Source organism: Aythya ferina, assembly GCF_964211825.1.
Source record: "Aythya ferina genome assembly, chromosome: 12".
In the NCBI taxonomy this organism is placed as follows: Eukaryota; Metazoa; Chordata; class Aves; order Anseriformes; family Anatidae; genus Aythya; species Aythya ferina.
Window position 1 is genome coordinate 16,238,343 of NC_140308.1, and position 13,931 is coordinate 16,252,273.

The 13,931-nt window shown below is 35.9% G+C and overlaps 2 long non-coding RNA genes across 4 annotated transcripts in view; one reads left to right on the forward strand and one right to left on the reverse strand.

The window, feature by feature from the left end:
- LOC311443324 overlaps nucleotides 1-1,484 on the forward strand; it is an 83,285-nt gene extending 81,801 nt beyond the window's left edge. For all 3 annotated transcript variants that reach the window (XR_014697218.1, XR_014697219.1, XR_014697220.1), the window contains 2 exons: nucleotides 513-748; nucleotides 901-1,484. This is a non-coding gene — a long non-coding RNA (uncharacterized lncRNA). The remainder of the gene's footprint in view (nucleotides 1-512; nucleotides 749-900) is intronic.
- Nucleotides 1-6,308, reverse strand: part of LOC311443326 — a 28,878-nt gene extending 22,570 nt beyond the window's left edge. The window contains exon 1 of the long non-coding RNA XR_014697221.1: nucleotides 6,181-6,308. This is a non-coding gene — a long non-coding RNA (uncharacterized lncRNA). The remainder of the gene's footprint in view (nucleotides 1-6,180) is intronic.
- Between the last annotated feature and the right edge of the window lie 7,623 nt (nucleotides 6,309-13,931).

Consider the following 13,931-nt stretch of genomic DNA (forward strand, 5'->3'; position numbering starts at 1 on the left):
AGCCCAGGCACTAACCTTAAAGTCAGTTTGGATTTTCCTCTCCACATATAACTGTTGGTCTTAGCATGTATATTGTTTTAAAGATGAAGGTCAATATATGAGAAAAGCATAGTCTTAAGTCAGTTTCAAAACCAAACTGCAGCTCAAGTGACCTGTCTTTTGGAGCTTTGAGCTATTGCCAGGCAGCTAGCAATGCAGATATCTCACTGTATCTGCCTGGGGTGGGTAGGCACAGCTGGCAGAAGTTACTGTTTGCTTTGTGACTCCTAATTCTGGGCATCAAGTGTGACTTGTACCTGTTCTCTTCTACACAATGCTAAGAGGTCTCCCTGTCTCAGGAGTGCTGGGTCAGAGCACTAACATTGTTGTTGTGGTATTTTGTGTGTGTGTGGCAAATTCACAACATAGAGCGCATCCTATAGGCTTTTGTTGTTCTGTTGCTGCGTGGTTGTTTGCAGCTAATTTATGCATTGGTGTTATCCCGGCTGACACAAGTCCTTCTGTCCTAACAGGATTTCAAGTAGCTAAAGTAACCTTTCATGCCACATGGGCAGCACCTACTGAAAAGCTGGAAGTATGTGAAACCTCATGGGTGTCACAGGGATCCACAGCGCCAGCCTGCCTCCCAGCTAGCACACTATGAGAGAATTAAGGGCAAAATCCTGTTGTCACAATTATGGCAACGTGAAGGTTGGTCCTAGGATTTAAGAAGGACTCCTGCAAAGACAAAACATTGGGAACATTTCTGGTAGGTGTTGTAGTGATCTTAAGTGTATTTTCCAAAACTTTGAGTTTTTTAATGTATACTTGCATTTCTAAAGTAGAAAACAACTAAAACAAACAGTGATTTCTTTCAGTTATCTTGATATTTTTAACTCCTTTCTCCCCACTCTCCCTTAGATCTCAAAGAACTAAAGGGAACGTCAGAATGAGATCACTGGCTGCTAACGTGGTACATGGCTTGAAGTGGCTTCTGATGTCAGAAGGGTCTGATCACAGTGTCATGTGTCACTCACAAGGGTACCACCTCATTCCTTGTGGCATCAGTCTCCACAACATGAAATGAGCAGCATCACTGACTGAGGGATGCTACTTTAGATCCTCCATGTATTGCACTTCTTCTGGTTTCCTCAGCAATGCTACAGAAGGGAATTGTTGAAAAGAATGGGAGGTATTCAGTAGAACATCAGCTTTTGAGGCAAAGATCAATATATTATCCAATGGTTATATTTTTATCTTCAATAGCCTACATAGATCTTTTCCTGTCTGTTCTTAGGTTAAGAAAAAAAAATCAGCATATACTTCACTGCTGGAGTTTGTTCTATAATTTAATTGAACTTTATTGTTGCATTTCCTGCCCTCTATACTCTTTCTCTTTCAACATACTTCTCATTATCCCTTTCACTGAAATTACTTCCTTCTTTTGTCAGAAACTCTCCCAACACTTCTTCAAAGGTGGAAAAATAAAAGATTTTTATGAGCAATTTTGAAATGTTTTCTGTTGTATTCATTGTATTGAGAGTCACAGCAGTGACTGAAAACCAAAAAGCCCAGTAATGGTTATTATTGCTTGTACAGGACTGAAACTTGACGGGGAATCTGGGTAATGCCCTCACAATACCAAGCACTGATACCTTATTCCTTTTGTGTTTTGTACTGATCTCATTCCTACCACTGCATACAAAAGAGAGTCTCTGAAAAGGTGTCCTATTTATGAAGAAATGGATAGCCTCTACTTGAGAGGGCTTTTTTTTTTTTTTTTTTTTTTCTCCTCACCTTTTCACCTTTTAATTGCGAATAAATTAAAAGCACTCTAAACTGAATCTGATTTGCGTGAAATTGCACTGGCATGCTGGTCATGATAGCAACTTGGGAAACGATATTAGCAAGAACACTTGCAATATTGATTCTTCACCAAGGTATTCATGGAAAAATATAAGAGCCCTCCAGTGGCCAAAGTAATGCCATAAAGCTTGGTACTGCTTAACCAAAGCCCATCTAAGCTCTTGATGAGCTTGTGGTGCTTAAGCAGGCCGTGTGCTGTGACCTAAGTTTATCGTGCTGCTTCTCAAGCTTCCTTGTTATCCTTTGCTTCCTTATTTTGTTCATCTGCTCTTCTTGTCGTTCATTTAGATTGATGTCTCTTGGAGAATACTTTGAGAATAAATCTTATTTTCCCTAGATGTATACTGTCCTTGATCCAGGAGGACCGCTCCTGTAGCACACACACCACAGTTATGTTGTACCTTATATGATGATACTGGAACTGTCCCCTATGTGGATCATAACGTGACCCTTTCAATTCTTGATTTAGGATAATACTTCTCTACTTTTTAAAAAGGAAGTGTTGGCTGTGGAACAATGTGGAACAATTTTTCAGGTTAAGATACCTGGTTTTTGGCATTGGATTTATATAAGACCAGAAAGAGGCCTCTCTCTCTCTCTCTCTCTTTTTTCTTTTTCTTCTAGAAGAAAATACTGTTAAAAATATTACCTAGTTTATAGTATGTGCTTATCATTTTAATGGGGAATAAGACCTGACAGAAAAAGTGCCTTAGAATCTCTGGGCAGGTTTTCATTGAAGAAATGGAATTTAGGGTGGGAGTTACCACTATGACAAAAGACAGCTCTGGTCACTTGTGGACCATTGCCTGTATAGCATGTAATGATGATTCCATATGCACCGATAACTTGTTAAGTGCATGTATCTAATGTATGGTACAGTAAAAAAGAAAATGAAAAGTGCACACTTTATAGTATGACTCAGCTTGTAACCCACACTGAAATTATCATTCTTACTTCTTTCTGAAAAGAAAATGCACTGCAAGCAAGCACATAGTATTGACTCTAAACATCCAGAAAGCATTTCTGTTATGAATAAGCTTCCCAAGTCTGGCCCACATGGAACTGTAACACTACCTTCCCTACCTGCCTGCTGAAACTCATTTCAGACCAGAAGACATACGTATTTCCTTTGTGTAAACTATCTGTTTTCCAAAAAGAATAGTCAGGTGCTTGAGTCTCAGGCACTTGATAACAATATTGCTCAATATCATGAACTTCCCCTGCATTTGTTTACTGGAGAGAATTATTAAGTAGCTGTTTTTTGCCTTTTAGCGATTCTCCATATGTAATATCCTCAGGAAAGCAATAATGTTCTTTGCTTAGCATTTTTCACTTGTTGCAAGGTACCTTGTAGACACAGGATGCTGTGCAAATAAATAGATATCGGCCAGATAGAAAAGCCTTTCATTTAGCATCATGCTTGTAAGATCCTGTAATGCATGAGTTAAATATAGTAGGAAGCACATAGGTCACCTATTCGAGAATACTCTTGGAAAGATAAAACTTGGTACATCTTTTCATTTTCTATTTAAAATGCAATAAACATTTATCTAAGAAATACTGAATATGTGAAGAAGGTGGTAGCTGCATGCTATCAAGCAAATATTTTCATAGCTTTTTCTAGCTACCACTTAATGTAGGAAGTTGTCCAGACACCAAGGAAGCAAAACAGAGTGAAGTAGTGGGGCTCTGAGGTCTGTCTGTAAACTCATTTATGGGATTATATGTTCATTATATATGAATCCTTTCTCCTGCCAAATACCGCTCTGCTTCCCTAATCCAGTGTCCCATGTATATTAAGGGACACGTGCTGGTGACAGTTATAATATGTTAAAATCTGCATTAGTGTCAGGGGTATTCTTGTAAAACCTTTCTGATAACATTCAATTTATATATAAAGACAATTTAAATAAAGAATTGTTTATGGTATACACTCCAATTTTATGCAAAGATGGTATTGTGAGAACATATAAAATTTCAAAATAATTTATTTTAAATCTTCAACTATAGTGCAGAAGGGGAGAAATCCAACAAGAATCGTTAGCAAAATTAATACCCTTCCAGAAGGTACAAGAACAGTTGTTAAAAGATCCTGACTTCTTTTCACACAAGTATGTTATTTTGTACAAAGAAGAGTCTGGATGAGTTAAAGAAATGTGGATTTATGGCTTTGGAACAGACTGTAGATCCACCTTGCTTAAAATTGTCAGACTAATATCAGGTTTTCTAGGGTAAAGCATAAATCAGAAAACATATTTAATTCTCAGAAATCCTAATTGTTGCTTTGGCAATGTTAAGGTCAAATTACTCTGCAGAACTTAAATGTATTTTACAATAGAATGTGAGTTTGAGCTGGGAATGTAACTGCTTTGGAATATCTCCTGTACCTAGAAATGAGTCTTGAAGATTGTTGGAGGGTATCAATGGCATCATTGTGGTTGGCATGAAGGTGAAAGGAATGCAGAAGGGTTGCCCTTAATCTTAATCTCTAGATAGATGCTTTTGAAACCTTCTGCCATGCTTGTAATTATCCTTTCAGCTGATTTTATTCCTTATTCTATAGAACTCAGCTAAAGTAATTATTTAAATTGTGACAATTACTGTAGAATACTGTAGCATTCCTTTTCAGCTATATAATTGTGAAATCCCATAAGCACCAAATGTTCCCTGCAATCAGCCTGCCAATCTCGCATTTGGTGTTTTCCACAACCTATTGGCATCCTGGAGGAGTTCCACTAGCAGAAAGTTCTGCTGATTAATCATGTTTTCCACCAAAATATTGTTACTTTAAAAAATGAATTTTAACCTTAATTTCAATATATTTTTCCTTATTGTTCTAAGAGACCTGTGCTGAATAGCATTGTCCGGCTTAGGTTTCTTTGTCTTAATCTGTTGCCTTGTTTATATGTGTTTCATGATTCTGTCATCCCAAATGTGTTAAAAAATATTACTCTTGTATTTCATTTAACTTTTGTGCCTGTGCATAAAGTGAAAGTCAGGATAAAGCAGGGAATTCCCCTGGCTCTCTAACTGCATTTGAATTTAATTTGTCCCTTTCATCTCCTCTTTGTCTTCTCTATTTAAATTGCAAGCCGTGTAGAATGGATTCTCCTACATATTTTGTTTGTACTGTGCCTAACACCATTGTCAAATGACCCCTAGTCTTTTCAGTAATAAACAAGATTTATAATAACATCAGTTTAAAGATAATCTGGAGACACAAAAGCACTAATTATGCAGTGATGGGTGGGTGAGGGGTGCAGTTGGAAGCCTTTTTTTTTTTTTTTTTTTTTTTTTTTTACTTTGTGTTAAGGAGTAGGATTATCTTCAAATACTAATCTTCAGTTCTGTATATTTCCAGATTTCTTACAATGCCGTAATAAAAATGCACAGTATTAATTGTGAAGTTCTAATTATTTGCCTGATAGCTCTTGGCAATATCATTATACTCAGTTCTGCCAAAAAGGTCCCTAAGACCCTGAACAAAGTGGGGTTCCCCATATTTTGTGGGGTAGCTGAAGAAATGAAACTTTATATTCTTGGGGGGATGGATGTTATTGTGGAAGTCACTCTAACAACCACTGGATTTAGGGTAACCTGTGAAAACCTAGCTAACATTTGTGTTTTATGAAAAGCCTACCAAAAAAAAGCAAATGTTTTTGTGTGTGGATGAATGATGGAATTTTGATGAGATCCACATTTCTTGTTGGCTTTCTGATGTATCCTATGCTTTATGTGCTATAAACCAAGACATCTTTAAGAAACAGATCTGCCATGTCAATCTTTACAGATGGATGCCTTCAGTAGTATTTGTATCACTGATGCATTTTGTTGTTGTTGTTCTTGTTTTTTAGGGTCAGATTTGAGTTTTATGGGTATTAATTCTGAATTCCTGAAAACAGTGATTTCCTCCTGCTGTTCCATAACACCTTACATTGCCTCTCTTTGCTTAAAATTTCATATCTGATATTCCTAACGTTAAGGTCAATTTTATTGATTCTGTGGATCTGTTCTTCCATTGCATTTTTTCAAAGCACATACAGAGAGGGTAACTAATCTTAATATCTTGTGTTCACAACTCTGTTTAGCATGAAATCAGTAACTGACATATTAATTATAATAATCTGTTAAATATACTTTACCTACATGTTAATTATAGCAGACCATTCTCATTTATTTCTCTGGGTAGGCTATTAATTCAACCCAGATGGTACAGCTTTTTGAGACTGCAACACTCAGTGTTAACGGAATAAATCATGTTGCCAAGATACAGGAGCAAAAATGTTATCACATCTGAATAGGCTTTAAAATGATATAACCATGAAAGAAACTTACCTTTTAATCAGGGAAGAAGCTTAGTTAGAGCACAGTCAGTAGCCCAGGCCTGTTTTGTAAGACAGGAATCATGACTTGGAAGTACAGGAATTTCTATTATGTCCCAGAATACCAAACATTTTGTGAAAATACCTTTGTTTCCTGCCTAAAGCATGCAATCTAAACAACATGATGTAAAATAACTCTCATTTTACTTCAGATAACGTCAAGGACTGCTTAAAGAAAAACAAAACAAAGCCACAAAACTTTATACTTTTTAGCAGGATTGATTAGACTGCAACGTTTTCTGTTTGCAATCCCTGTTTAAAGGAAAATAATCTAGCTACTGCGCTAGCTGTAAATAATATGATATAGTAAAAATTCTTCCCTCCTGCCCTTTAATTAAAACTGATATTGAGATCAGTTCCTTCCTGTTCCACCTTTCCACTAACAGTGTGTTCAATAAGGAGTTCTCTGCTGGCTATAAAGAGCAGGATTTTTACTTTGATATTTAGATGACATGCTTGAATATCTCATTTTTTAAAGTTGGTCTGTCCTCCTACATGCACACGTACACCTCTACCATGTTTACTTGTGACTGCTTTTTTTTTGTTTGTTTGTTTTTTCTCTAATTGGATGTATTCTTGTGGCATAAACTGGATGACATTTAGGTTTTTCAAAATCCCCTACTTAATTTAGATGAATGAATCAAGACAAAACTTTAAAAAAATAAAATTGTCACATTCTTTTTTTTTTTTTTTTTTCCATCTAGAATAAACAATTTCTAAATGATGGACATGGAGCTTTCCATTACAAAAGACTATGTTACTTAGATAGAACATTCACTCATTCTAAGTATACAGAAACATTTGTAATTTTCTTACCCTGTTATAGGGATTAAATATAATAATGATGCTTTCAAGTGTGTCATCTGTTCATATCCAGGGAGAAAACTATGAACTTGATACTGAAACTTGAATGAACTGTAAAAGGTTATACTTCGGGGGGAATTTAGGTGGGGCAGCCAAGTGCTAGCAATTATTGCTTGAACCTTTCTAGGCAGTACCAGTTTAATCATTCACTAGCACCTTCGGGACACATGCTGGAGGTACTAGTTCAATAATCACAAATAAGTTAGAATAAAAATACCTGAAGTACTATGTCCTTTGATAATTTCAAAAAATCTAAGTGATTTGTGTATTTCAGAAGCAGAAGGATAAACCTTGGTTAATGATGCGAGACAGCTCTGTATGAACTATACTTCTTTGCTACCATGAAAACGGGATCAGTAGTAAATGTTTATATTCTCCAGCTTGAACCCCTAGCCCAGACTGCAACCAGCTACCATATTGCTTTGTTTTAGTTCCATTTTTTTTCTGGTATTAGAAAAAAATCTAATTCTGTTATGTTTTAAACTCTGAATCATAATTACAAGCCATATAAAGTGGGACTGTTTTTCAATTGCTTTTAAACATGCTGTTAATTGCTTTGCTTGATGTGAGTCTAGGCAGTTTGACAATTCATATCTTGGAATTAATTTGTTTAATTAAGGGCAGGTAGAACCATATACTTGAGTCCCAGACTTAGGGATTTGAAGGAATAGAAAAACTATCCCCAAATTCTTTTGTAGACTGGGAGAACCTTAAGTGTAGTTTTGTTAATCTTTTCACCTCTCTGGCTGTTTGGACAAAGTGGGGTGAAATTATCAGAACTTAATATTCGCTGAATTCAACTTGTTTCTATATCTAAGCCATTGAGAGAAACAACTGAAATGTTTCCTAAGTGCAGGATTTGTAGATCTACCAAAGGCATGCTATAAACCCACAGCAGGAATTAGCATAATATATAATCCTCTTGATACCCCTATTAAGCTTATTGGGCCAAATTCTACATGTTTTCCTCCTATACGACAGCTGTGGGAAAGACCTATGGGCTGAAATTGGTCCACTGAGTACAGTGCTAGCCCTCAGTCTGAAAGAAATGTGCCCGAGAAGAGAATAAAAATCCAACAACAAAGCTGAAGTATAACCTAAAACATAAGAATTACAACTAGGAAATGTTTCTAAACTAACTATCAATAAGAACTACAAAAACACTACGTGGTTACGAGTAGCTTTCAGCTAGGGAATGTAAAATCTTAAATGGCACAGATAACGTCAATCTGAATTACCGTTTTCAGAATGACACAGATGTTAGGATAAGGAAGCATAAATGGAAATTAAAGAGAAACAAATTCAGAACAGATGTCAGGAAGCATTTTTTTCATGCCGAGAATCACAAATGTGTGGAATGGCCTACCAGGCAAGATTGTTAAGGCAAAAGCACAGGGGACATTCAAGAAGTGATCAGATGGCATCATAGGGGAATTGAGTAGTAAAAAAGGAAATGAGCATGCATAAGGCAAATGGTTTTAATTTAATCCCAAACAATGTCCATGTTCTTATGTTCTTAATGCTTGCATACTTACCTTGGATAAACTCACAGAATTCCTACATTAAAAAATGCATAAAATAACCACTTTGATATTAAAAAAAAAAAAAAAAAAAAGACAAACGAACCTATATTTTCCTCATAATGGCTTTAAAAGTACATTTTTTGTGCACAATTTCCCTCTGTATTCTATATTGGTAATCTTTAGCTTTTAGACAGGTGGTCGTATAGGTACTCATTAATAACTCTAGATTATATTTCTCAGGAATGGTATCGTTATTGCTGTCACTTGCCTTTTTTAGGGTGTTTGCTCCCCTGACTTCTATTCACTCAATTCACAGGTGGAAAACAGGATTTAATTCATCTTACCTTTTGGGAAGAAGCAGATGTATAATGCCTAAAGCCCCACTCCCACACCACTTACTTGTGTAACCTTGTGTTTTGCCTGCTCTGTTGATTTCAGTATGCATAAAGTTACACCCAGTTGTTTGCAGGATAGGGTTCAAACTGTCTTTGAATGCTTGTAGTAGGACAGGTATCCCTCAAAATAAGGAATCACATTTTTCTGCTACAGAGTATGTATTTCATTGTAGAGAACTTTGAACCTCTAATGTGGAAAGATGGAAACTAGGGATTCCAAAAGCTAGATCCAGATTCTGAATGTGGGAATCAATGTTTTGCATCATCACTCTGTGCTGGGTTGAGTGCAGTGGCAAATAAAGGAATGATGAAAATGGTCAGTGTCTCAGAGCCTCGTTTATGGACCCCTTTTTTGTTACCTGAGCACTGAAAGTAGCTCTGGAAGTCCCTGTAATCATATTGTATGCAGCCTACAGCATAAAGAGAATAAGCAAAACGCTTTTTTTTTTTTTTTTTTTTTATAAATAAAAATATTAATTTTTATTTCTCTGCCTGTTTCTCTTCTGCTTCCCTGATGTTCTCAATGTCTTTCTTGTTCCACTGACCGTGTTGTCACTGTACCAGGAGTATTGAGTACAGGGTTGTACAGAAGACTAATAGGGGTATTGGCTGTCTCTAGGAGCTCGGTATTAAAAAACTATGAGGATTTGTTCCTTTTATGTTCACTGTAAACTTGGCTTAGAAGTTTTTCTTGGATATAGAGCAGTTTGGCTCATCTGCATAATAATATCATTAAAATTCAGTGTAAATGGGTTGCTTCCTTTCCCCTCCTGCCAGTGTTACTACAATAGGCTAAAAAAAGCAAATCTGAACCTAGTAAATGATGATAAAAATGGAGGTATGTTGTAGATTTCTGAGAACCACATCCTCACTGTGTGTAAATCGCTACAGTGCTACTGAAAACAATGGCAATTTAAGTAAATAACATTCTGTTCCTTTCCTACTGACTAGGTAGTGTTACACCCTCTGTTGTGACATTACTGTTTGTGTTGCCAGAATTTTAAGTTCGCAGACATAGAAATGTGTTGGAACCCACCTGGTGGATAATTTAGTTTATGCCTTCCACTTTATATTAGCTTCTAGTCTCATAAGTCCCTGACTTGTAAATTAATCAATTAAACATCGATTTTATGTATAATTTCCCTTTAAGCTGTTCTACATAGTATTTGATCAGTATATATTTAAAACCCCTAAAGCTTAAACAAATCATCACTGAGTCATTTAGATGGAGACACAGAATACTAAACAATACATTGTGAAGTTATCTGTTGTGGAATGAAAATGTGTCTAGGCTTATCTTTTTAAATGTAATTTTAACATAAAACCAGTTCACTAAGTCACATATGGAGAAATTCAATAATAGACTGGGCTTAGTGATTTGCTAGAATCCTGTGTAAATCTCAGTCATGTACTGTGTATAGATTAGGAAATCCACAGAAAGAGGAAGAGAGCCACAGGAAAATAAAGCAATAGAACCATGACTTACTTTTGAAGGTTCTGGAGTTTTAATCATAACCTCATGTTTATATTCCTATTTCTGTTGTGCTTGGCAGCAAGTTGCAGTTTTAGAATTGTATTTCAATTTTGGTTGTCAGTGTCTGAAACTAAATTATAATGATCCATGGCCACATTTTCTTAATTATGTTGCTATCAGTTAATTAACACTTGTACAATACATACCAGACATAGATTAAAAAGAGAATGAAGACGTGTCCCATGTCAAGGAGAATAGGCAGGGATTTTAAAAATTAAGAGGTCTGCTGGAGTTCAGCATCACTTCCCTCTGACTTTCAATGAAAACCCAGTACTTTTTCTCTAGCCCTCTGTGGAAAGCCTAGCTGTACAGTGAAGTGGCCAAGCCCACAGCACTTGGTGGGACATTGAAGATGGCATGTAGTCTCCCTGGATTGACAGACTACACTGCACAAGTTTGGTAGTGATTTTACAGAACTGAACCATAGGAGTAGCTTACAGCACAGATGAGACAAAGTTATTAAGAGTATTGAATGCAAGCATCAACAAACACCGAATGCTTTGATTTGGTTTTGTTATACTGGAGGTGCAACAAACTTTTGTGCAAGGTCTTTATAAAGCCTTCCCAAGAATTTGTCAGTAGTTGCTCAAAAACATGCTACACCCCTTTTTGTGGTATCTATGCCTCTTTGGTGACTGCAAATGCTATGCCTGAATTTTGTGAATACTACAAGTGAGACTAAGTGGCAACCCTGAGATCTGTAGATAGTACCTTGTTCAAGAAAGAAGTCCATTATAGCTGAGACAATAGGAACAATGGGCTAGACTTTTTTTTGAGCTACATCTTGCCAAAGACACATCCCAGGATGAATCTGAAGTACATTTGAGAAGCAGTATGTCTTGTATAAATCTATTCAATAATGCCTAGCTGGCATATTAGAGGCAACCACATTTTATTTGTTTGAAAGTACCCTCAATTTTAAACCAGTTCTATCTTCATGATTTTGGACACAAAAGAATACATTCTTATGAGTAGCAAGATATTTTGAATAATGGAATATAATTCCATCAGCACTGTGTTCTCTTGTTATTTATTACTGTACTAAATTATCTACAACTGAAGACATCCAGTTTATAATGAGATATCTGATGATTTATTTTTGCAAAAAATATTAGCTTTATTATTTATTAATTCTAGCAGTATTCCTCGGTGTATACTCCATAAATATTAACATATCTGATGTCTTGTAAAGATCCAATGAAAATAGTAGCATTATGCCTGATGTATGGGGAAGATTTGACATCTCATTTTATGTAGTTGATCTGCTATAGCTTACAGTATCAAAGAGTTCACTTAATTAGGAACTTGTCAAAAAACAGTGCTAGTGTAAGAATATCTGGAGGCTTGCTTTTAGACTAAAAACACTGTTTAGCCCTGAACATTATCACAGAGGTAGTAAATTGGAAGAATGCATCTTGTTCACTTAAAAAAGGCTAAGTAAATTACAAAATTGCCTTTAAATTATTGTGTTACTCAACAAATGCCTATTAAAAATATTCTGAGAACCATAGGAGGAGATTGTGATATGACCTCCTAGGATATTTCAAGTTCTTTTAAAAAATATTTGTGCTGCGTTACCTACATTCCCTGTCAAAAACAGGTCAGATACCTCTTCATGATGCTGTAAGAATACAGCTGTTGTCTGGAACCTACAAAGACCATCTGGAATTTTAAGTTTATCAGAAGATTATTATTCAAGGCTGGTTTATCTCAAAACCCCAAATCCTTTACATTTGTGCTGACAGCCTTTTGTAGAATCTGAGTCTGATGTAGAGAGATTTCCTTTAAGCTTGTTATATGTTTAGTCTTACTAAGAGCATGACAATAACTTCTGTTTTGGTATATATGATTAAATACTGTACTGCTTTTATAAGTATTTTAAGAATAAATTTATAGGTTGCTTCATTGTCATTTGTCCCACGTTTTCTCTTCAGATGGAAGAATTCATCTATCACGTCAACTAATGTAAATACGATGTATTAATGCTGAGATCATGAAGACTTAGAGGAACTTGATGTTTATCTATGTTTTTCCAGTTATAGGTAAGCTTGAAACACTCAAAGGGATACTGTAATGATTTGACTAATGCAAATTTAAAACAGAATTAAACATGATGTTAGTAATTTAGAATATAAGTTGATATTTGCTTTATATCTGAATAAACATCTTGTTTATCCAAACAGGTACAGGTAAGCCAGCTAAATGTTTGTAGTCTGTATATGTGTTGGGGTGGGGGAGTAAAGACTCTTAGTTACAACTTAGTTATGTCTGGTTGGCTGTGTGTAGGTGTCCCAGCTGATAACGTGATAACAAAAGAACAGTAGGAAAAAGGAGAAGCCTCATAGATCATCTTCAAGGATCTGGCTATAACTAAAGCCCATCAAGGCGTATATTCTGGAAGGTGTCATGTTTCATTTCTTTATCAGTTTTCTAGGAAATGTAAAGGCACCAGTAGTATTCTGTATTTTTGGTGAGGTGTGTGTTTTTTGTTTTGTTTTGTTTTGTTTTGTTTTGTTTTGTTTTTCAATAGTGGTTCCAGATGTCTGAAGCCAGTGTGAAGTTGGTGGATTTGAAGAGCCATACTTAAAAACTTTAGAAGTAAACAGAAAAAACAGGTCTAAGCTATTGCATTTGTGAAGATTTATGCTTGTATGTTTGGTGTTGATTCCAATGCCCTGGCTTCTCTTATCATCTCACTTCTGTTTTCATTAGAGAGCAGGCTGTGACTTTGGCTTCTAGCCAGTATCTTTTGGCAGGGCTGATACTGTAGAGATGGTATGACCATCACATACATCTTCATGTGTGCAGCATAGGAGGGGACTCTGATGACATTTGTAAGCCGTATTGGAAAAATTGTTCTGAGTTTGCTTGCTAGAACTGTTATTAGCTCAACAAAGCTGAATGTGATCTTTGCATTTCAACATATTATCAGGATCACATTGTTTCTGCATTGTTACCTAAAGATAACTACGTAAGTTATTTTTGGTCTTAGATACAATACAAAGGAGGCATTTAGCAATTTTTTTTTTAAAAACTCTGGAGTTACAGATAGTTTTGTTACATATTTATTAGTACAGAAAGGAAAAGAAACCAAGTAGCATGCACATATACAGCATACATAGATATGTATTTATATATAGTCCATGAAAATACCTAAATTAGGTAACTGCTGCGCAGTTCTAGTGATATCTTAAAGCATGAACCTCAAGCTGAGGCACTGTGATCATTGAAGGAGCCTTGAAATGCACTGGCTGGAATGGAACAGCTCATTACTAATATGAGACAGAATCCATACATGAAAATCAAGCAAAGAAACCTGTGTGTTTCTTAGGCATTATTGAGATGCCAATCAGACTGCTGCATGTGTGTCTGGAATTCTAAATCATTT